Below are 26,242 nucleotides of genomic sequence, written 5' to 3' on the forward strand. Positions count from 1 at the left end.
TAGAACACAGTCCAACATAAATCAGCTGAGCAATCATTATAATTCACATGATGCTTATTAATTAATGGTTCCCAGTTGATGGGTGCTGGGACACATTAAAATTACCTGGAGAACTTCAAAATGCAGACCAACTTCAGAGACTCTGAATTTCATGTGGAGCTCAGAAAAAAATTTTATTTCAGAGACCCTTCCCCAGTAATTATGCTTCACAGCCAGGTTGGGGAGCTACTACAGAGTATAAGAAATGCTGCTGCTGCTAAGTCGCTTTAGTTGTGTCCAACTCTGTGCAACCCCATAGACGGCAGCCCACCAGGCTCCCACATCCCTGGGATTCTCTAGGCAAGAACACTGGAGTGGGTTGCCATTTCCTTCTCCAATGCATGAAAGTGAAAAGTGAAAGTGAAGTTGCTCAGTCGTGCCCTACTCTTAGCGACCCCATGGACTGCAGCCCACCAGGCTCCTCCGTCCATGGGATTTTCCAGGCAAGAGTACTGGAGTGGGGTGCCATTGCCTCCTCCGGTATAAGAAATGGGAGTTCAAGAAAAGGATGGAAAGGAGCAGAGGAGCAGGTCTTGAACTGACCCTTAAAATATGCATTCAATTTTTGCAGAATGGGGAGCAGAAGCATGTGTGCATGCTTTTCTATGTGTGTGTGTGTGTGTGTGTGTGTATGGAAAAAAGACTGTAAGACAGTGTTACAGTAACTTTTTTCTAGAGAGAAAATGGAAAACACAAAGTGAAGGAAATATTGTTCTCTTAGGAATTTTAGCAGGACTTTAAAACAATAACATTTCTCTGTTAGAAACAAGGGTGACATGATGCTGCACATAATACCGTGGGAGCCACTGTCACATTTGATTAACATTTAGAAGCAATTTGAATGGAGAGAATATTATTCTTCTCAGTTCCCACTTGGGGCTAACACGTATATTCTTTTTCTTACATAAAAGACAGTTTTAAAGTCTTGTTCTACATTAAGGAGAAATAGTCTAAGCTTAGATTCATTTCACGAAAATGGAAACTATTTCTACTGGCACAACAGTATGACTTCACTGAGTTCATTAAAAATCAAATGAGTTAGTGGATATGATTATAATTTGATATGTGAGACATGCTATATAAATGTCAGGTCATGGTTTAGATCCCTTCTGCCTCTCCCAGCTCTTCCTCCTATACTCGAACCCGGCACAACCTTGTTATTACTCTGGCTCTTCTTGACCCCCAACCAGATCAGATATCCACCTTCCAAAAGCTTTCTTGATTTCTTTTTTTTTTTTTTTGGTCAACCTTATACCTTGGCTATATGTCCAATGTCGCACTTCATAATGTTAGGTAGTTAAAATAGGGAAAAGGAGTCCAAAATGGTGGTGGCTAAAAGACAAGGAAGGGAAAAGCCTGCGAAAATAGAACAGAGGAAGGTCAAAGGAAGGTCCGAGGACCGGAGTGAGGATTTCAGGTAGAACAGCGCTCCTGCCTAAGCCCAATTTGCATAGGACAGACCCAGGAGGAAGGAAAAAATATATAAAAAGAGGAGCCAAAGGGCTCTCGCTCTCTCTCTTCCATGCGATGGGGTGCTCTTCTCTTTGTGTCTTTGGATCGACTGCCCTCACGCCTCGAAGATGGATTTTCCTGCTATCTTCTAAATAAAATAGAGCTGTAACACTGAGCTGTAACACTGATTTGTCTAAGAGCTACAACACGGTCTGTTGGAGACCTGAGAGCTAAAACACGGTCTGTCCAAGACCCGAGAGCTGTGACCTGCCGAGGGGGCTTTAATGTCCGTCACTCCAAATCTTTGTTGTCACGAGACAAAGAACCAAGGAGCATACACTCACCTGACAATAATCTTGTGTTACAAGTCATTTGTTTATCTGTAGGCTAACTCTATTAGACCTAAGCTCTTTGAGACAAGTGATTTTTAAAAATTCATATTTGAATATCTAGTATTGAAGTCTCATTTCTCATATGTTGGCATAAACTTCTAACAGACCTCATCTCCCATGGATAGCAACCATAAATTCTGGACAAATTACAGAAAACAACTACATGAAAGCTTTGCAAAATAAATCAAAACAGGCAGATTTTGCAAGGACATTCAAATTTGGAAGAAGCGACACATTACAAGTTCCCAGTTTTTGCAGCTGACACAAAGGCAGGCTGTGATCATAGCAAGATGCTGTCTTTACTTGCTTTCTTTCTGACATGGGCAACCAAAGGACAAAATTCAAGGAGGCCCTGGCGCTGGAAAGTCTAGGGAGGTCCAGAAAAAAGAGATCCAGAGCAGGTAAACTTCAAATTCTACATTTGAACCCTACTCACAATCTGACTCTGCATCACATGAATGGTGAAGACCCAAGCTTGCAGCTAAGGCTAAAGAAACTGAACTGAGATTTGAGCTGCTATGATGCTACAGGTTACATTATCCCGCAATGTTCTGTATTCTCCTTTCATAGCTCTCATTTTCCCAGGAATTTCTTAATATCTTTCTTCTGCAATATGCTTCATGAAGCAGGTTCCAAATGGCAGGTTGGATTATTGTTTCCAATCCCTTGGTAACTCCCTGTAATAGAATTACACACCATGCCTGTGGCCACGCAACCTTGCAGTAGCTCCCACTGGACTAAGTGGAGACCATATCCCTGGCTCATTGACTTGTGTTTCGCCATAAGATTTGATTTGACCAGTGAAATATGGACAAAGATGACAAATGTACCAGTTCAGGCTTCCTTCGTGCCTCAGACAGTAAAGAATCTGCCTGCTAATGCAGGAGACCCAGGTTTAATCCCTGGGTTGGGAAGATCCCATGGAGAAGGAAATGACAACCCACTCCAGTATTCTGGCCTGGGGAATCCCATGGACAGAGGAGCCAGGCCTGCTACAGTCCATGGGATCACATGACTGAGCGACTATCACACACAGACACACCAGTTCTGAACTAAAGCATTAAAAAGCACAGCATGTCAATCTGGATCCAATCAGGAAACATAATGATTTGAATAGGGAAAGTTTGTGCTGTTCTTAGTCACTCAGTCATGTCAGACTCTTTGTGACCCAATGGATTGTAGCTAGGCTCCTCTGTCCATGGGATTCTCCAGGCAAGAATACGGGAGTGGGTTGCCATGCCCTCCTTCAGGGGATCTTCCCAACCCCGGGATCGAACCCAGGTCTCCCACATTGCAGGCGGATTCTTTACCGTCTGAGCCACCAGGGAAGCCCATCAGTATTGTAGTGGGGAGCCTATCCCATCTCCAGGGGAACTTCCTGACCCAACAATTGAACCAGGGTCTCCTGCATTGCAGGTGGATTCCTTACCATCTGAGCTACCAGGGAAAGTTTAGTAGAATGAATTATTAAAACACGATAAACACAAATATAAAGGGAACTCTAAATGATGCCCCAGGTATGAGAGAGAGTACTCCAGGAAGGACAAACTTGGAAGAAGGCTGCTTCCCCAGGATAGGCTTCGATCGCATTGGAGAGGGGAATGGCCGCAGCCCTTTGGATAGTGAAGATGAGTGCTGGGTTGCCCTGGTCAGAGATGGTCCACAATCACAGGTATGAGGAAACAACTCTTTGGGGTACAGGTGACCTGAGGCTGACAGACAGGAGCACAGAGTGAATCAGGGTATCTGAAGCCCACTCACTGGCAAGGTGTGATATGTGGTGTCCGTGCTGAGAGGCTGTAGGAAACACCCTCAGGGGTTCAGGTGAGCCAAGGCTCGCAGGTGGCTACGTGGAGAGAGCTGGGGAACCACTGCAGCCTGAGGCCGAGAGTATACCAGTGTCCACATCAGGGGAGTCATGCCTTGGATGTCACTGTGCCAGGCTGTGCACTCAGTGGTGATGGCGCACTCTGAGCACACAACTGGGACAGAGCCTGACTAGATGTTTCTATACACATGCAGTCTGCAAGAAAAAGTAACAGCACACTGGATCCAGGAAAAGAAGCCCTTTCCTCCTGAAAATTTCCCTCCACTGACAAAGCTTACTGTAAAGGACAAACGATAAAAGAGTCTGGCCTACTATTGTAAAGGAAGTCCTGAAGGGCGAAGTTAAAGAGTTGAGAGCAATAAATTGGTAACTGGCTCTTTTGAGCTGCTACCCTCCATGAGAAGAGCGTGGCCCAGAGAGTCACTGTTTCCTCAGACTGAGTCTATAATGTGGAGTTCGGCTTACCTGAGCTGTGATCGTTGAAATGACAGCCAACTTCGAAACCCACGAGAATAAAATAAATGTTCATCATGGTAAACTGTTGAGTCTTTTGAAGTTATTTGTTATATTAAAAAAGTTAACACATCCTGTTTTCCTCATGTCCCTTGTGTCTGTGCCTAAAGTATAAGAGGAACTCAATATGTATTTTTAAATGGACTGTTATTCAAACTTTGGAGCCATTTTCTGATTGCTCTGAAGGTTTAGCCCAGGTGCTATCTAATGTGCTACAGACTTGAGTCATCATTTTAGGTACACAGCAGAATAGGAACCACACCATGAAGAATTTTACTGGATTTTGAATCTAATCTTTATTAAGAAAAAAACCCCTAAACCCAGGACTGCTTTTCTTAGCTTCTGGAATCCATGAAGTTCCTTCAGTGGCCTAGCTTCATCATCTAAATTGGTACCTTTTTGATGTGGCTTTGGGGGAACAAGGTAAAAACTAATCAGAAAAAGACTACCTTGTATGTGAACTGGCTATAGCTCAAAGAGTGAATTTATGAGTGAAAAGAGAAAATAGATAATAAAAACATAGCCTCTATTTGTAGGGCTGTAACTGTCATAAGTTAATTTTACATTCCAAACTTTTTCTCCTATTTGGGGTCAGAGCACACATTACACCCTCATATGTAACTGACTAACAGTGAAGGATTCTGTCCTTTATTGCATTATTATGTTGATATCACTTTCATTACACCACAAAGAACCATTGGCATTAAGACATTCTTTGGTCAACTGAAATTATTATATAGATATCTTTACTATAGAGATATGAATCCTTTTCAAGGATACCTGGTAGAAATGTGGACATGGTATTTTAAACATGATGGTTGGTTTCACCACAGTTGCTGGCCATCACTATCAGAAGACTGAAGAGTTTGGCTGGGCTTCTCATGATGCCCTTAGTAGTAGAGTTGCCCCCTAACTTGTGACTGGCGCTGTGTTAGAAGAGTTTATCATCATTTCTCTGTCTGTCTTGAAATCTCAGCCTCAAAGTTCTGTACCTGGTCTCACTGTAGACTTTGTGCTGCTGCTACTATTTCTTCTTCCAAGTCATCACTACTCTGGGTTTTGAGTTGGTCTTTCATAGTGGGTTTCACCCATTTTTTAAACACAATGTTAACCCTTCATTCGACTAATGGTAATATATAGTCATCTATTTTCCTTCCAAAGATGTTCACTAAAATGCTTTCACAATAAAGTTATACATTCTGTTTGTATTATTTTAGGTCCATAACCACTCTATCTTGTAGACTTTTAGCCTCCCCTTTCTCTACTCTTTAACACTCATCTAAAGAATTTAAAATTGGTTTCCATTTATATTTGTTTACTCTTTTCCCAGCCTCTTTTTTCTGAGCTGGAATAACTTTTGAGATGTAGCTCTGAACAAAGTTTTTCAAAGAATAGGAATGATATGATCACTTATAAATGAAGCCTACAAACAAAATGTACATCTAGAGAGAATTTTGGACAAATTCTCTCCGGCTTTCTCCTTTTGCAGCTGAGGTTTAGAGAAAGTGAAGTGACCTACACTAGGTGACTAAGTGATGGCCAATTTGGGACCAAGACTCAAAAACCTTTCTTCTCTCCAAGTTCACTTTCCACAGAACCAGAAAATGGGAGAGCAGGAAGGCATGTGGGGGATCACTCTATCCAACCATACTATTTTAAAGACAAGAAACCAGTGCCAGGGAAATGTGGACATCTGATCTGACAGTGATATTCTTGGCTTCTGAGAGACATCCCAGAAGGGCCTACTTGCTCCTTGCAATCTCAAAGTAAGAAGTACTTCAGTAAATCTCTAGACCAAGGACTGACCCTGGTGAGACTACTCATTGAGGGCATCTGTAGCTCATACCCTCATGCTTGTTAGGCAGCTGGGCCATCATCATGAGCAGGCAGAAGGACGAATGTGCTAGAAAATCTTTCCCAACAAGAACATCATCCCATAATATCCTTTCTGAGAAATTAATTCTTCTGGGTACTGAAGGCTTCATTCTCACTTTTGGAATTCCCTATTAAAATGAACATAATCCTAAAGAATCATTTTGAGCCATTTCAGATGTTATTAAGTAATATTTCAAGAGTTTTCTCTGCAAGAAAGGCTCCCTTGATGTGCTTTTGAATTAAAGGAAGGAAACCAGGAGAAAAGATTTCTGAAATAAGATGTTTCTCCTCAAATCAAGTTCCCTAAACCACACTTAGGCCTGAGTTGGATTTAAATTCTTGCTGCCTTACAGAGGCAGCAATTCTTAGCAAACACAACCACACTGAACAGTTTCATCAAAATTATCTAGAATGTAGGCAGAATCCCTAGATTTCTCTCTTCAATCTCATTTTGCAATCATTAAAGATCCCACATAGAAGGAAGTGGACACATTGGAGCTGAGGCTTATGTGAAATAATTTAAACACATTCTTGATTTTATTTAAAATCTACATATTTTATCATCAATTCTGATGCACTCCCCCACCACCCTATTTTTTCCAAAGTTGAGGTGTTTCTAGTGGTTGGTTGTATCTTAACAAGTATTGGCAGCCAGATAGGTGGTCATTATCATGTAGTTATTTATGGCACCCCAGCTCCATCATTGTGTTTACACTGTTGTCATTTCAACTGATTTATACACTGTTATTACCACACATGCTGCACTCAATATGCCAGCAAATTTGGAAAACTCAGCAGTGGCCACAGGACTGGAAAAGGTCAGTTTTCATTCCAATCCCTAAGAAAGGCAATCCAAACGTGCTCAAACTACCGCACGATTGCACTCATCTCACACACTAGTAAAGTAATGCTCAAAATTCTCCAAGTCAGGCTTCAGTAATATGTGAACCGAGAACTTCCAGATGTTCAAGCTGGTTTTAGAAAAGCTAGAGGAACCAGAGATCAAATCGCCAATATCCGCTGGATCATCGAAAAAGCAAGAGAGTTCCAGGAAAACATATATTTCTGCTTTATTGACTACGCCAAAGCCTTCGACTGTGTGGATCACAATAAACTGTGGAAAATTCTGAAAGAGATGGGAATACCAGACCACCTGACCTGCCTCTTGAGAAACCTGTATGCAGGTCAGGAAGTAAAGTTAGAACTGGATATGGAACAACAGACTGGTTCCAAATAGGAAAAGGAGTACATCAAGGCTATATATTGTCACCCTGCTTATTTAACTTATATGCAGAGTACATCATGAGAAATGCTGGGCTGGATGAAGCACAAGCTGGAGTCAAGATTTCCGGGAGAAATATCAATAACCTCAGATTTTCAGATGACACCACCCTTATGGCAGAAAGTGAAGAAGAACTAAAGAGCCTCTTGATGAAAGTGAAAGAGGAGAGTGAAAAAGTTTGCTTAAAGCTTAACATTCAGAAAACTAAGATCATGGCATCTGGTCCCATCACTTCATGGGAAATAGATGGGGAGACAGTGGAAACAGTGACAGACTTCATTTTTTTGGCCCCAAAATCACTGCAGATGGTGACTGCAGCCATGAAATTAAAAGACGCTTACTCCTTAGAAGGAAAATTATGACCAACCTAGATAGCATATTAAAAAACAGAGACATTACTTTGCCAACAAAGGTTCATCTGGTCAAGGCTGTGGTTTTTCCAGTGGTCATGTATGGATGTGAAAGTTGGACTGTGAAGAAAGCTGAGCACCGAAAAATTGATGCTTTTGAACTATGGTGTTGGAGAAGACTCTTGAGAGTCCCTTGGACTGCAAGGAGATCCAACCAGTCCATCCTAAAGATCAGTCCTGTGTGTTCATTGGAAGGACTGATCCTGAAGCTGAAACTCCAATACTTTGGCCACCTCATAAGAAGAGTTGACTCGTTGGAAAAGACCCTGATGCTGGGAGGGATTGGGGGCAGGAGGCGAAGGAGACGACAGAGGATGAGATGGTTGGATGGCATCACCGACTCAATGGGCATGAGTTTGAGTAAACTCTGGGAGTTTGTGATCGACAGGGAGGCCTGGCGTGCTGTGATTCATGGGGTCGCAAAGAGTTGGATACGACTGAACAACTGAACTGAACTGAACTGATTACCACACATGTTAAACTTAACTGGCATTTGAAATATCTTCCACAGATTATTCTATGATTTGGTACTCAGACATTAAGATATTGCAAATACAGTTTGGCAGAAAAACAGCATTAGGGTGTAAGTCTGATATTGGAAAAAAAATAGCTGTCATCGAAAGAGTAATGACAATTCCTCTTTTTTTTTCAATGTGATGACCAAGTGCTTTACGGGATCCAGGAAAGAAAGATAATCATAGGTAGATGAAACACTGTTACATTTTATTATTCACATATTTGCAGAAAACTTTACCTACATCTCCCAAGAAAGACTATACCAACATCAGCATTTGGAGAATTTTTTTCCAAACTGGCAGCTTGAAAGAAAATCTTGAGAATAATAGTGAAGTGTCATTTTAAGAAATGCTGTATTACTAAAGCTCTCAATGGAACTAAGACAAGATCATATATATTCTATGGTATAATATAGATACAAAAACAAAATATGGACATAGAAATTCTGTGCTGAAAACTCACTTAAGAGTTCAACAAAAGATACATGCACCCTAATGTTCACAGCAGCACTATTTACAACAGCCAAGACATGGAAGCAACCTAAATGTCCATTGACAGATAGATGGATAAAGAAGATGTGGTACATATATCCTATAGAATACTGCTGCTGCTGCTAAGTCACTTCAGTCGTGTCCGACTCTGTGCGACCCGATAGATGGCAGCCCGCCAGGCTCCCCTGTCCCTGGGATTCTCCAGGCAAGAACACTGGAGTTGGTTGCCATTGCCTTCTCCATATAGAATATTACTCAGCCATAAAAAGGAATGAAATAATGCCACTTGTGGCAAAATGGATGGATCTAGAGATTACCATATTAAGGGAAGTGAGTCAGACAGAAAAAGAAAAATATATGATATTACTTATATGTATGTGGAGTCTAAAAAAAATGATACAAATGAATTTATTTACAAAATAGAAATAGACTCAAAGACACTAAAAACAAACTTATGGTTACCAAAAGGGAAGATGGGGAAAGGAAGAATAAATTAGGAGGCTGGGATTAACGGATATACACTACTACATATAAAACAGATAGACAACAAGGACCTACTGTATAGCACAGGGAACTATATTCAATATCTTACAAAATAAATAATAGAAAAACTACGAAAAAGTATATATATATATGTTGATACATTTACACACACACACACATATATATATAACTGAATCACTTTGTTGTACACCTGAAACTAATACATTATAAATCTATACATCAATAAAAAAAAGTTTGACAATTTGAAAAATCTCTATGAATTAAAAGTTTATTTTGTTCATATGTCCCTTTTGATGTATGCATAAGAACAAAGCATTCTTAAATCTATGTTTAAAATCTAAGTCTAAAAGTTTCTTTTAAAGTTTCAAAGTAATTAGGAAGCACTATGACATAATTTAATTTGAGCCATTTTTTCTTTCTTAGTGTTAAATAAATAACTTATAACTGATGACATCTTGGATTCAGTGGCAAAGCCTGGAAAACTCCAGGTCCCCCAACTGTCAAATACTTTGCATTTTGTCCATTTATAGAATGCACCCAGTGAATAGAAGAGAGTTGATGAACAAAGAAGAGGAGGAACAATAACTGTTACAAAATGTGTCTGGCATAATTTTTAGGTAATAGCAGTATCTATCAGGGAAGGAAGCTGTCCCTTGACTCTATTTTCAAGTTACTTTGACATTTGCAACTCAAAACTGATCACTTTTTACCCAGTGTCTGAACTTCTGCTAAAAAATTATCAGAGGCATGAACTTGAATTATCTTGATTTGCTGGATGGGATAATTATCTATGATGATTTTTTAATCATACCTGTGAAGACTCTACAGGAGGCCAAATACAGTTATGGAGTTAACCTTTTAATAACTTTGGTTGTTGTTAAGCAGCAGGTAATCAGGTAAAGTGTGGAGGGCAAAGTCAAATTCACCTTCTCAGGCACTGCGATCCACATGTGGCCCCCTCCCCCACAGATGGCTGCCAAGTGCTAAAGATTTGGGTCCTCTTATACTACATCCTACAGGTACTGATTGTAGCACTTACGTGATCATAAATGAGGAAGATAATGTGCAGGCTTCTGGCATATAAATGACTGATCAGTTAAGACTTTTCACCATAATGGCCTTTCTTCAGTTACACCACCATTAAGACAATTTCTTTCTTTTCTTTTTCAGAATTATGACTTTTAAAAAAGCAAAACAATAATAAATGCAAGTCCAGTGCTGCTGCTGCTGTTTAGTCATTCAGTCGTGTCCAACTCTTTTTGACCCCATGGATTGTAGCCTCCAGGCTCCACTGTTCATGGGAATTCTCCAAGCCAGAATACTGGAATGGGTTGTCATGCCCTCCTCCAGGGGATCTTCCCAACCCAGGGATCGAACCCAGGTCTCCCGCATTGCGGGCTGATTCTTTACCAACTGAGCCACAAGGGAAGCCCAAGAATACTCGAGTGGATAGCCTATCCCTTCTCCAGGGGATCTTCCTGACTCAGGAATTGAACTGGGGTCTCCTGCATCACAGGTGGATTCTTTACCAACCGAGATATCAGGGAGGCCCCAAAACGTCCATTAGGAGTAAATTTTCAGCATTACAATTTCAGACAAAAATGTGCCCACTAATTTTATTTGGCATTATAGTGCTTATAGTAAGAAAATGTCATTGAGAACAGGTATGAATAAACCTTCATTTTATAACATACAAATTGCATAATTTAAGTTTCAAGTTGTTTTTGTTACCTTTATAAAGTTGTTTCTGTTATGGAATTGATATATATTTCCACCTGTGAAATTGTGTTTGAGTATCTCGATTGGGATGAAAGGCATTATAATTCTCATTAAAAGAATTAAAGATTTTAAATTTTAATAGCTTTTCATTTGGCAGCAGATCTTTTCAGGGAATTAATGAAGGAAGAGACATATTGATACTTAAGAGTCCTGGATTTAAAGAAGAAATAACTGGGCTTCCCTGGTGGCACGGTGGTAAAGAATTTGCCTGCCGATGCAGAAGACAAGGGTTTGTTCCCTGATCCGGGAAGATCCCATATGCTACAGAGAAACTGCGCCCTTATGCCACAACTACTGAGTCCATGTACCACAATTACTGAAATCTGTGCACCCTAGAGCCCATGCAATGAGAAGCCCATAGTGAGAAGTCATGCAATGAGAAGCCTGCAAGAGAAGCCAGGGCAATGAGAAGTCTGTGCACCGCAACTAGAAAGTAGGTCCTGCTCACTACAACTAGAGAAAAGCCTGTGCAGTAATGAAGACCCAGCACAAACCAAAAATAAATTTAAAAAATTATTTTTTAAAAAAGAGCTCAAAAAAAGAAAGAAAGAAAGAAAGAACTTTGCTAATGAGTATATGATACAAAGATATTTCCAGCTTTGAAGTTTCTGGAGATTCCTCAAGACAACCATGAAAGACTAGCCCCAGGCTTGGTCTTGTCTTGAAGCCCACAGACTTAATACCAAAAGGCTCAAGTGGGGAAGGAAGGGTGTGCCAGGTTCACTGGGATGCTCTTCTAGACCATTTTTCTCTTTGGCCATGATTTACACCTAATTCAGTGGTTTGTCTTCTCATCTTTGTATCCCCACTACCTATTTTAGGGTCTTCCACGGAGTCCACACTAAATAAGTGTTCACAGATTTTTTTTAAGGTCAAATTTTCCTTAAGTTTTTAAATTATACTTTTTATGTGTAATTAGTAACTCCCAATTTTTCTGCAGAAGGAAACACTGCCAGCATTTGACATGAGAATTTTAAATCTTCAGCTTTAAACAAATTATGTTCATACTGAAGGGGAGCAGGATAACAATGCTAAATATGCCACTTTTGTTTAAGGATTATCTTGAGCCGGTTGTTTTTAAGAAACTGTGGACACAGGAGAGGCTCTGAAAACCCAGCAAAAGTTATTCTTTTGTAAGAGACATTTACATTCCCCCAGGAAGAGGAAGATGACTAAATCTCTAGAAACTCTTACCAATAGATAAGCCACTGACTTAAATCTGCATAACAACCATAACCTTGTTTACTATGCTTTTCCTGGTAATCTCCCATAAGCATGCTGCACCTCCCCACTCCACACCCCCACTCCCCACCCCCACACCCGCCATCTTTCTTCTGTCTTTAGCTAACAAAAGAAAGGTTTTGAAGGTGGTGGTGGTTTGGGCCATTTCAGGAGTTACTCAGTTTTCCTGGGTCTCTCCCATGTATACAGGAGGTCTACATGTTATAAAACTTCAGTTTGTTTTTGTCCTGTTAATATGTCTTTTATTAAAGGAGGTCTCAGCCAAGAAGCTAGAAGGGGAGAGGTAAAATTATGTTTCCTCCTTGTAATATAAACAAAGGGGAATTTAATTACCTTTATTTGGTAATTTTTGCCTTCCTCCAGTCCCATGCACCCTTCTACCTTGATGTAACTGAGCTTGTACAAAGTCAAGATTGAGAACCTCCAGAATAGAAGTATTCAAAGAAAAGAAAAGTTATCAATGACACAGGCTAAATCAAAACAGAAAGAAAATTAGTATAAAGACTCATGAGCACAAATCTCCATATTTGATCAGTGAATAGTGCATTAACTCATCAGAATATTTCAAAGTTTGCTACCAAAAAATAATTTTTCATAAAGCAAAAGGAGACAGGTAACACATAAGCATTTACAAAGCACATGCATTTACTGTTATTAAGAGTTTCTAGGGCAGTAAACTGAGCAAGCTGAGGTTGACATGAGATATTTTGAGTAGACAGAGGCGTTCAGGTTTGGGATAACATTTTAGAATTTTTACATACCTAAGGTCACAGTCAACTTTAAAACTGTTTAAAGATGTATTTATTCTATAAAATCTGGACCTTCCTATATTAACAATACCACAAAAGAGTAATATTGATATATTTGAAACAAGTGATCTCAAGAGCTGAGTCACTGTTTTTCATTTTTTTTTTTTTTAAATCTATTTTATCAAAGCATAGGTGATTTACAATGTTGTGTACAAAAGTGTGTGTTTTTCTGGTGTATAAAAGAGCTATTTTTTTCTTGGTAAGTTTTATTATGTGAAATGTTCAAATACTTTGGATGTAAGTTGCTTTTTTGTTGGCCCCCAGATTTCTAGTTCAGTGATTCTTAACTTGGGGGGGGGGGTGGTGGTTTTGACCTTCAGGGGACACTTGGCAAGGTGTGAAAAATGTGTGAAGACATTTTGGTTACCTCAACTGTGAGCATGAGGAGAGGGTTGCTACTGGCATCCACTGAAAAGAGATCAGGGGATTTATTTTATTCATTGTTTGATCTCTTGGACCTTTGAACATTGCCTGATAAATTGTTGTTGTTTAGCTGGCTAAGTCTTGATGGACTCTTTTGTGACCCCATGGACTGTAGCCTGCTAGGCTCCTCTGCCCATGGGATTCTCCAAGCAAGGATACTGGAGTGGGTTGTCATTTCCTTCTCCAGGGGATCTTCCTGACCCAGAGACCAAATTTGCATATCCTGCATCCTTTACCACCAGGGAAGCCTTGCTTGATACATAGTAGATGCATAATAAGCTCTTGTTGAAAAAGCAAGGAAGTAACTGAATGAATAAATGGATGAATAAAGAATGATACAGTTATTCTCCCCGAGCAATTTTCATTCACTTAGTTTATACTGTGGTGTTGTCAGCCATCAAAGTCTCTGCAAATGGAATTCGAATCTTAGTTTTGCATAATCCTCTCTACTGCACAAGAAAGATGTGAATATTCCCCATGCACACACACACACACACGCGCACGCGCACGTGTGCCCACAATGACAAACAACATGGATAATTCATTCTATTGGAGGGAAAAATCAGTCAAGAGTGTGTGTTTTCGCTGTGAATATCACCAGGAACAAGATTGTTGCTGTGCATTTACCGATGAAATGTTTGAGGAGCAGCTATAGGTAATCTTGAGTCTGTGCCTTCGGATCACAGAAATCAGCAGTCACTTCAGAAACAGCAACTCGATTTTGTTTCTGTTTGCTTTAATCTCACACCTGAGCTTTACCTGCTGCACTGTCATTTTAAAATTGTTTCCTTGCCAAGGTCAGCAGTGAAATCACTTGGTGCTGGGACCAAAGCTTAATCACAGGCACAGCTCTCATTGGGGTAGAAGCAAGTATGGCTACTGTTGACTCTGCAGGCATCAGCAAAAAGCACTGATCTGGGCATTGGGAGTATATTAACTATCTAGTGCTGCCTAACAAATTACCCCGAAACCAAGCAGCTTCATAAAACAAATATTTGCTACCCATAATCTCTGTGAGTCATGGCTTATGGGCATGGCTTAGCTGGGTCTTCTGGCTCAGAGGGTCTCACAGGGTCAAAAACAAAGTCTGGCTGAGACTGAAGTCCTCTCAAGCCTTGATGGCTTCTATTTTTTCTATTTTTTAAATTTATTTATTTTACTTGGAGGCTAATTACTTTACAGTATTGTAGTGGTTTTTGCCATACACTGACATGAATCAGCCATGGGTGTACATGTGTTCCCCGTCCTGAACCCCCCACCCACCTCCCTCCCCATCCCATCGCTCAGGGTCGTCCCAGTGCACCAGCCCCGAGCACTTGTCTCATGCACCCAACCTGGACTGGCGATCTGTTTCACATATGATAATATACATGTTTCAATGCTATTGATGGCTTCTAAATTCACTCACAGTTGTGGGTAGGACTCAGTTCTCGGTGGACTGTTGGACTAAGGGCCTCAGTTCCTGCGTGGCTGTTGATCAGAGGCAGCCCTCATTTCCTTGTCATGGGGGCCTCTCCACGACAGGGCAGTTTACAACATGGCCACTGGCTTCATCAAAGTCAGGGAGCAAGAAGAGCCAGGGAGAGAGTAAAAACAAGATGGAAGCCATAGTCCCTTACAATCTAATCACTGAGGGTGGCAGTGCATCACTTTGACCATATTCTGCTCATTAGGAGCAAGTCACTAAATCTAGCTGACACTAAAGAAGTCAATCACACAAGGGCATGAATACCAGGAGGTGAGGATCTGAACTATGGCATTCTGACCTGCCCTCTCTCTCCCGACAGGTATACTGAGCAGCGGATTATCTAAATTCCACTCCATGAGAAGGTTTTAATTTATTTCAGTAATGAAAATTTACGTTTGACTTCAAACTTTCCAATTGAGTTTAGCGGAAATGAAACTTTTGCTAAGTCCCTGTTGACTTCCTAGTTTGGAGTGGAAGTCACAGCAGACAATTCAGCTCAATGATAATATGTTTACTCTGGAACGAGAATGGAGAGTGCCTCACACACATACAAGTCTCCTCTCCAATTAGGAAGCAATGCTTCTACATTTCCCTACTTTTTCTAAAAATGTAAGTTCTGGCTTATGATGTAATTTCAATATATTACCCTTATAATTAAATGAAGATTCATTGATCTTTTTTTCATCTTTGCTCATTGATATTTTTCTTTTTAAAACCCTTTCAGGGTTCATTTCATCCAGAAAATCTTTTGCAACTTGATTCCTTAGTTTGAGTGATAATTATATGTTTTTTGGAACCCGGAGAGAATTGAGGAAGATGCTTGCCAATGCAGGAGACACACAACAGATGCGGGTCGGGAAGATCCCCTTGAGGAGAAAATGGTTACCCACTCCAGTATTTTTGCCTGGAGAGTCCCACGGACAGAGGAGACTGGCGGGCTACAGTCCAGGGGGTCACAAAGAATTGGACATGACTTAGAGACAGCACATGCACACAAAATGTATATGTGTAAAGAAGTGATAGTTCATGTACCTTTGAGACTATGGACCGAAGTATATGTCTGCTTCAAACTTAGTGTCACATTCCCATTTGATGAAATATTCCCCTTTAGGCAGCCAGATGGTAAATATGAATTCCCCCACTTGTAAGTTTAACACTGTATTTTTTTTTTTTTGGCTTGTGGGATCTTAGTTCCCTGACCAGGGACTGAACACCTGGGACCATAGCAGTGAGACCACTGAGTGTCCACCACAGGACCACCAGGGAACTCCCAGTCATTCACCATTTGACCTTGTATAACAGGTTTTACGTTACCCCAGTATCCCACAAGGTCTTCAAATGAAACTTTCTTCAAACACCTCTTGAAAATCTATCATCAAAACAGAAAGGCTATGAATTAAAATAACTTTAAAATCTACTAAAAGTAAGCACATTATAAAATCATACTTACTCATTTCATAGTGAGTGGTAATGACCAATCCAGGGAGGAGCCCTCAATTACTTGACAAGTTCCTTTTGTGACGATGAGGGATGTTCTGGGGGTTACTGTGATACAGTGGTTTTTCCTACAAAATTTTCAGCCTTTGGACATTTTTGCAAAAAAATGTTTAGCCCAGTCCTTTAAAGTCAACAGCTGACAAAGTTCATTTTTCTCTCTTGCTGAGCAGTGGCCTTGCTTCTGTGCATTAGATCAGCTATAAGAGGGCTCACTCATTGTGTCCACGGGAGACTGGGGAGAATTGAGACCTCCTGTGTATGACTGGCTATTCCATTTGGAAAGCCTAGGACGTAGATGTGATTCCCATAGAAGACAACTCACTCTTGAATTTATGCCCTCCAGCCAATCATGTGTTCTCCAGTCAGACATCTTAAGGAAAAAAGTGCCACAAGTCAGCTGTCAGAAGTCAAAGCAGAATGCATTTCTCAAATTTGTCCCTAGCTAATGAATATTTCATCATTAGACCTTATATTATTTACACAAATACCTGAGCTTATTGATTATGTATAGAAAATACTTTGCTTAGTATCACATTTACTCCAAAAGAAGGATTTACATGGTAAACTTGAGCAAACACTCTAAGAGCAGAATTAGCTGCCTTAGTGACAAGAAAATTTACATTTAAAAAAACCTATTTTGAAATTTCATTATGCATGAAGAATTTATCTTGCCTTTAGCCTTTCCTCTATGGAAAACTGAAACTTATTCACAGGCTCATGTTGATACTACAGTTGAGTGTCTAAATATGAGTATTATTGCAATTTATAAGTCTTAATCCCTTGTTGGCAGTTTAGTCCCTCTAAAGGGCTTCTTGCTACTCCAATAAGATTTTGTTCCAGACTACTCCTCTGACTGCCCCACCCCCCTACGCAATATGTTTCTTTTGCATTAGTATTAATGTAATGTAAGGGAAAGTGTAGCCAATGACATTGAAGAAACAAGTAAAATATACTTTAAAAAATTTTTGGCTGCATGTTGTGGTATGTGAGACCTTAGTTCCCCAAACAGGGATTGAACCCACACCCACTGCAGTGGAAGGCAGAGTCTTAACCACTGGACCACCAGATAAGTCCCAAGTAAAATTTTAAAGACTCTTTTTGCTCCTATTTGGACTTAAGACAGCAGAAACTATTTTTTGACTTGTGGAACATTGATGATAAAAGGAAAACACACTGCCCTGGGCCAGACTAAGGAAATACACGTACATGTAAATGTGGATGATCATCAAATCATGCTGCTGCAAACCATACTTTCTGGCCAGGATGCCCTGGGTAGGTCACCATTTTCTTGCAGGTCTGCCATCTCAATATTGTGGTTACAATTCATAAGAGTGGTTTATAATGTAATTTTTGCCCATTTATATCAGTGAAACCAAGTGACCAGAAAAACCTGAGTTAATTTGAAGGGCTATAATCCAATATTGGAATACTAATGGCATGTAAGAGCTTCTTATCCTTCCAAATGAGGTCATGATATAACAGAACCAACAGACCATCTTGAAAAGATCCTAAGAACCGGATCTCTAGGCAATGGTTTACAAACTAGACAGCATTCACTCAGGATATTTCCCCCCTCAATTTAGGGAACAAATAAATAATTGTTATTTTGAGGGGCAATGATAACACAAGCATTCTGAGGATTTTTTTTTAAAAGGGACTAATTACTCACTACTTGTTTTTTAGTTTTCAAATATGTCTACTGTAATCTTGGCTGTTTTTTTAAAGATATTGAAGTATAATATACATTCAATAAAGTGCATTAATCATAAGTGTATGGCTGAATGAATTTTTATGATACCAGTCAAGATATAGAACATTTCCAGAAACCCTGGAAGGCTGTCTTATACATGTTCTCAGTCAACACCTCTCCCCAGAGATAACCAGTATTCTGACAGCTATCAGCAGTAATCTTTGCCTATGCATGAAATTCATATGAAAGAATATTAAACAGTATGTACAGTTTTGGGTCTGGCTTCCTTTCACTCATCAGGTCTGTGAGAGCCATCCATATCATTGTGTGCCCTTGTAGTTCATTCTCTTTTTACAGTTGTGTAGTATTCTACCATATGAATATAACACAATTTTTATATCTTTCTCCCACTGATAAGTCATTCGAGTTGTTTGGACTTCTATGAATAAGGATATTATGAATGAAAGTGCACATGTCTTTGGAAGACACATGCATTTATTTCTCTTGGTTCTATATCTAGGAGTTGAATTGCTGGCTAATACAATATAGGCATGTTTAGCTTAAGTAAATACTGCAAGTGTTTCAAAATGACTTTGCCAATTTACACTCCCATTGATAATGTATATGAAAGTTCAGTTGCCCCACATTCTTGCCACCACTTGGTATTATCAATCTTACTAATTTGGGGCATTCTACTTTGTGTTTAGCAATATCTCATTGTGGCTTAAATTTGCCTGAAAAAAAACTGCATGTTTCCATGTACTAATGGACCATTTGAATATTCTCTTTGTAAAATGCCTCTGTAAATCTTTTGCCCAGTTATAAATTTAGTCACATATCTTTTTTGTATTGATCTGCAGGAGTTCTTTATATATTTTGGCTATGAGTCATCTTTTGTATACATAAACTTTCTTCCTAACTTGCCTTTTTATTATTTTAAAGGTGTCTTTTGATAAATAGAAGTTCTTAATTTTACTGAAGTTCAGTTTATCAATCTTTTCTTTTATGGTTGGTATTTTCTGTACTATTTTAAAGCAAAAAGTTGTACCTTCTCTAGTTTCACTCATAAAACATAAAGATTGAAAAATATAAAAATAGAAGCAAAAACAGATAAGAATTGAATCCAACATTCTTATTGATGTGGACAATCAGAAAACTTTAAAGTGTTATAAAACCTACTAGAACAGCTAAAAGTTCAACGACTAACAACATACAATATTGGTGGATGTGAAGCAATCAGAAGTCTCACTGTTGGTTGGAGTATAAAGTAGTAGTCATTCTGGAAATCTTATTTGTCAATTTCTTATAAAGTTAAATAAACATTCACCCAACCTATGACTCAAAATTTCTGCTTCCAGGCAGAAAGAAATGAAATACTTAAGAGAAATGAAAACATGTCCATAAAAAAGTGTTATACAAAAATGTTTATAATAACTTTATCTGTAATAGACTTCAATTAGAAATAACTCAAATACCCATCAACAAACAAGATAAGCAAATTGTGGCATATTCATATAAGAGAATACTACTGAGAAAAAAATTACTACAAGCAATAACCTGGAAGAGTCTTGTAAACATTATAAGTGAAAGAAGACACAAAGAATGCATATTGTATTGCATCATTTTACTTATATAAAGTTGCAGAACTTGCAAATTAATGTGGGGTAACAAATCAGAACAAGCTGACAAGTTTAAGTTCTAGCAAATATTTTTCCTGTAGGGAAAACTCTACAGAGGATATGCACAGTGCCAGGAGAAAAACTGTATTGTCGGAAATACAAACCCAAATTCTACCAGCAAACAGCTTCAGTGTCTGTTTCAGGGTATCAATATGGCAACTATTATTATTAGCAGCCCAGGGAACATAAATCAAGTGTCCAGCACAGAGGGCATCTGGAAGCTTATGGCTCAAAGGGGCTACAGGGGGGATAAAGCTGTGGGCAAGAGGTGACAGTCAAGAGGATAAAAAGACTGAAGAGGAGACAAAGCTCAAGTTAAGAGAAGGAAGAGGGTCCCCTCTACTAGTCAAAGGACAGGCAAGTTATAAAGGGCTTCCAAAGCCAGAATGCAAACTCTGAGAACTGTCCTAAGCAGTCTTCTGCATTTTCCCTGACCACTTAGCTACAATCAGTGCTATGACACTTACTGATTACTCTAAGTGTGTGCCATCGTGTGACCTTTAAACTGTTGCATTTCAGTTTTCATCTTACATTAATCCTTACTTCTAATTCCTTAATCTCTCTTACTTAGACCACAGGCCTTGGTGCATCATCACCTGGTCTGTTCAAGGTATGGCTCCAGATGGAATTATCTCCATGTTATGAGGAAATGAAAAACTAAGGAAAGGAAAACATGGTACCAGTGTTTTCTGTTGCAATGTGGAAAGATCTCTTTTGGAAGACCTAAGGCCCATTGTTAGCATCTTTGAAATACTTTGTCTTTCCCCGAGAGGTCTATGTGCAGGAGAGGTATGCATGGAGATGCATCCAGAACATGAGACTCAGAAATACCAGCTTAAGGATAAGAAAATGGAGAAAGAATAAAGCGCCCCTAATGGCAGAAGTTGACCTAGAACTGTCAGCTAAGCCTGAGTGTTGCTCGGAGCTGGGCCACGGTGCTCTCCTGGTGACCATGAGCCATCTCACAAACACCAACATCACATAAGCCCATTCTGAAACTACAACAGATCAAGATAAAAATGGGACCACCCTGTGATCACATCTGAACAGAGACAAAAGCACAAACAGTGTTCAAATGACAAAAATGATCTCACCCTAGTCTCTCCTCCTTTGTTGTTCAGTCACTAAGATGTATCCCAACTCTTTGCAATCCCATGGACTGCAGCACGCCAGCCTTCCCTGTTCTTCACCATCACCCAGAGTTTGTTCAAATTCATGTCCATTGAGTTGATGATGTCATCCCACCATTTCATCCTCTGTCACCCTCTTCTCCTCCTGCCCTCAACCTTTCCCAGCATCAGGGTCTTTTCCAATGACTCAGTTCTTCACATCAGGTGGCCAAAGTATTGGAGCTTCAGCATCAGTCCTTCCAATGAATATTCAGGGTTGATTTCCTTCAGGATTGACTGGTTTGATCTCCTTGCAGTCCAAGGGACCCTCAAGAGTCTTCTCCAGCACCACAATTTGAGAGCATCAATTCCTTGGCACTCAGCCTTCTTCATGGTCCAACTCTTATATTGATGCATGATTACTGGAAAAACTATAGCTTTGACTACACAGACCTTTGTTGGCAAAGACCCAGGGATCAAACCTGTGTCTCCTGCATCTCTTGCACTGGCAGACAGACTCTTTACTATTGTGCCACCTGGGAAGCCCCTTCCCCTCTTTTAGATAAGATTTATTAAAGTACCCCAGGGGTTCCCTGGTGGCTCAGTAGTAAAGGACCCGTATGCTATTGCAGGAGACAGGGGTTTGATCCTCGGGTCGGGAAGATCCCCTGGAGGAGGAAATGGCTACCCATTCCAGTATTCTTGCCTGGAAAACCCCATGGACAGAGGAACCTGGAGGGCTACAGTCGATGGGGTCGCAAAGAGTGAGGCACAACTTAGTGACTAAACAATAACAAAATTAAAGTACCCAATCATAGAATTACTCCCATTTCCTGACAGCACCTAAACTAGAATAAAGCCCTATTTCCTGAAGTTTGTCCCAAGTCACTACTACAAGGCCAAATACTATAATAAATCCTTTTGAACCCCCTCACTGAGATGCTCTATGATTCCCCAACAGGTACCTTCATTCTCGTTATAATAAATCAATAAAAGCAACTTTGACTCTAGGTGTGTTTCTCATGGTCTTTCGCTGGAGGACATTAAGAGAACTACAAAGAAATCGAGTGGAATTGCTAAGACAACATGACCAAGAAAAGCTGAACCTTGTGTAAAACCTGCATATAGGTCAGTACCAACAGTCAATTATGTACCCCTTAATGAGACGTCTTGCATCTCAATCACTTTTAACCTGAGCTCTTTGCTACTAGAAGCAGAATAAAACCTGTTTACCTCATATATGGCTTCCCAGGTGGCGCTAGAGGTAAAGAACCTGCTTGCAGTGCAGGAGATATAATGAGATGTGAGTTCGATCTGTGGATCAGGAAGATCCCCTGGAGGAGGGCCTGGCAACCCACTCCAGTATTCTTGTTTGAAGAATCCCCATGGACAGAGGAGCCTGGCGGGCTACAGCCCATAGTGTTGCAAAGAGTCAGACAGGACTGAAGCGACTTAGCATGCAGCACGCACTTCATACAGAAACCTTGTACAGACTTGTCTCTGTTCTTGATAAAGATGTCCAGGGGAGAAGTATGAGTTACCTACCAGTCTTTAGTGGGTCTGAGTGCACAGAAATTCTTGCCAGAAGCTGAGGCTCACAGACGCTGGAAAAGTACAGGAAGCCCAAGCCTGGGGTGATCACCTTAACAGAGGAAGTGTAGGAGAAAGGCAGAGTGACACTGAGTCCTGGAATGCCCCCTGGCATTTACACCAAAAGAACTGTTATCTGTGACAGAACATTTGCCCCAGTCCAGACATACAACTGTCAATTTCCTGCAGACTCTTGGTGAACAGCTACATGCCCAAGGCAGTTTTACTAAGACCTTGTCCTTTTGACAGGATATTTATACTTAAAGCTACTATGTGGTAGTTAAAAAATCAGGTTCTGGAGTCAGAAATGCTCGATTTTAAATCACTTACACACCAGCCCAGGTTGGATGCATGAGACAAGTGCTCGGGGCTGGTGCACTGGGAAGACCCAGAGGGATGGGGTGGGGAGGGAGGTGGGAGGGGGATCAGGATGTAAATCCATGGCTGATTCATGTCAATGTATGGCAAAAACCACTACAATATTGTAAAGTAATTAGCCTCCAACTAATAAAAATAAATGGGAAAAAAATTTTTTTAAAAAGGAAAAAAAAAATCACTTACAAATTGATCCTGGGAAAGTTCCTTAACATTTTGTGCTTTAGTTTCTTCATCTGAATAACAGACACAATAGTAAGTGAAGCTAGTTTGTGGGGTTTTGTGGATTTAAGGGGCTTGCATAGTGCTTGCCACATGGTAAGCTTCCGATGAATGGTAGTCATTGTTTATGCTACTAGTCCGTATTCGGGAACACAATGATGTTGACTATTCCTAATACTTGAATTTTTATTTTTGGAGAGTTTTACAGAGATGTCACGTATACTCACATAGTTACATGTGTACGTGTACACTCAAATACATATGTATCTGTACCATTCATGGGCTTTTTTGTGGATATTTGTACTTGAATGGGCAAATACTATCAAATTACAGGGATGTTAGCTCAGGGATGAATATAAACCAGTCAAATGCTAAAAGTGGCTTCGTAAATTTCCAAATCTTAGTGATGATAAATTGTAATTCAATTTTCCCAAATTGTTTCCCTAAGCTTAGGTAGTTTTCTCCCTTAAAGAATTTGACACCCCCTCTTGTCATTTTATACTTTTCACTAGTTTCTGAACCAGAGTTATCATGACCATCAATACCAGCTCTCCCCAAAAGTACTCTGGTTCACAGGGACACCAAAGAGCCGCAGTGAAAAATTATTTAACTATTGCTAATGATCACCTCTCCAACAAGGACCTGTTTTAAAGCAGTCCCAATAAACCATAACTCCAAAGTCCAAATGGTGATAATGTTTTTCATTAAAAACAGTTAAGAATGACTATTCATTAGTTTACTGTGCCTTCTCAAAGGGGAGGATCAGAGAAATCACTTAATGCAAGGGAAGTGTGAGGGAAGATTCCAGAGTGGAAAAAGATAGTGACTTTGACCAACTGTGGTTGAAATAGCTTGCATGTGTGAATTTGACAAAAACATATGATCACAGGAATCATATTACTACTTGTAAATTTATACTACTTGTAAATGAGCTCATGTTATGAAACTTTAGACAGGGGCAGTTTTCTCCCAGGAGCTGAGGAAACCTCTAAGTCTCTGCTAAGGCTCCGGGCAAGTGCTGAAGGAACGTCTCGCATCCCTCGGGCCTTACCACCTAGTCCACTCCAGCTAACTTCCACCTGCCAGTATCAACACTGCCTTAGGTGGAAGGCCACTCGGCTCATACACAGGATAGGCTCATACACAGAATTCTCATACACAGAATTTCCAGGAAAGAATGCCATCCAGGAACAGCCAACCACTGACAACTGTTAGTGTATAAATACCCCAGCTCCCAGGGCCCTTCGGTTAAATAACCCGGGGAATGGGTTTTACACCATTTCTCCAAGTTTTCCTGTAGGATTAAGCTCTCATTGTTCACAGTGGAAGCTAGCTTGATAATGGCTTTATGCTTTGTCAGCTGCCTTCTCTCTCTTTTCACATTTCCCCACTCTCCTCCCAGTGCTATCTGCGCCTCCCATGCTTTGCTCGGATTCTGCTTTTTGGGAAGCCCAAGCAAAGACAGATTTGGATAAATGGAAGCACTCTTGGAGAAAAGCAAATATTTGACTTCACGCTGATAGCTGACCGTGTGGTTTCAAGGGAGGAGGATCAGTCATTGGGATGGGGTTAAACTCTTGTGGTTCATTCTATTAACCCAACTACTAGTTTGCTGATGAGGGCTCACTTTCCCTGCAGTCACTGGTCCTGGAATCAGCCCACCTGCTATGTGGGGAGGAAGGGTGTGTGCGTCAGTCAAGACCTATGCGGCTGCTGCTAAAGCAGAAAATAGTGCAATGTCATCAATCAATGCCTCACACATGCTCTCAGCCGAAGGGCAATTAGTGTTACTGAGGACAAAAACTAATAAAAGGCTGTGGATGAACGTGTTATTGAGAGACTATCAGATCTGCCTGGCTGTAAGAAGTGATCAGAGGCGGTGGGAGTGCTCCTTGCGTGTGCCAGGCAACAGCTAGTGGAGAGCAGCCTTCTGTCTCCAGCTTGGACGGGGTCATACCACTCACTGATGTGAAGATTAGTCATTTTCACTACTTCCACTCTTCTGGATTATCCCCTTAACAGGCTCAGTAAATAGGGCACATCTGCTTCTATGGTTGTGGCCATGTTTTCTTTCCAAAAAGGAAGAAAATGGAATTCCTTCAACGTACTCAGGATATTTTTTGCAAGCTTTTTCCTTTTCTGTCTGGCTTCGGCTCTCTCACATTCTCTGTATTCCTCTCATCCTCTTCCCTCTGGCTCTTTCTCCCTGCAACCCGACCTCATCTCTCTCTCTGTCTCCTTCCTTCCTCTCCTCCTGCCCCTGTCTGTCTACCCTGCTTTTCTTTCTGCTTCCTTCTTTCCATCTTCTGTATTCTTTCTCTCTCTATGCCCCCTTCCTCTGCTCTGGTCCTTCATTTGGTTCTTGGAATATATTTTCATGTTCTGACATTCTTTAAAGTCAATTAATTTACTGAGTCCTTGATATAGCCGTCAAGGAAAAGCAGTTATGCTTAAAATCTTTCTATGTCATGTGTAGTCAAATAACCCAACATAAAACCAGTTAGATTCATTTTTATCCCCTCTTGGGCTTTAAAAATATGACTCCTATAGTTCCCCATCTGGATAAACTGGCTGTCTGCTTCTCTGCCTTTATTGAAGCCCTGCTGTACATGCTAAACATTACTCAGGCAGTGGGGCAGAACAAAGTTCAGCCACCTTTTCAAAACAGGTGCCAAGTGTCTTCTCCTCCTGTTTGCCTAGAGGCAGAGGGGAAAGGTAGTAAAAGGGCGAAGGCAGTCATAAAGACCTGCTGTTCACCGCCACCTAGGGCTATGGTTTACTGCCTGCAGTTCATAGGTGGGCCTGTGAGGGGAGCGAGGGTGCAGGCGGTCTTCACACCAGAATGGAGCCAAGATGTCCACAGGCTAATTCTGGCTGGATTTTGAGATGGACCTGTTATCGCCTGTCACAAGACTGAGACCCCCCCGGAACCTCCAAATAACTCCTGGTTTGGTATCATCCATCAACCCAAAGGCAGAAGTACTAAAAACTTGCTGGAAAGCAGCATGAGGAGAGAATTTCCTCTCCAAGTCTCAAAACGATCTTGGAAACTAAAAT

Source organism: Dama dama, chromosome X, assembly GCF_033118175.1.
Source record: "Dama dama isolate Ldn47 chromosome X, ASM3311817v1, whole genome shotgun sequence".
Taxonomy (NCBI): Eukaryota; Metazoa; Chordata; class Mammalia; order Artiodactyla; family Cervidae; genus Dama; species Dama dama.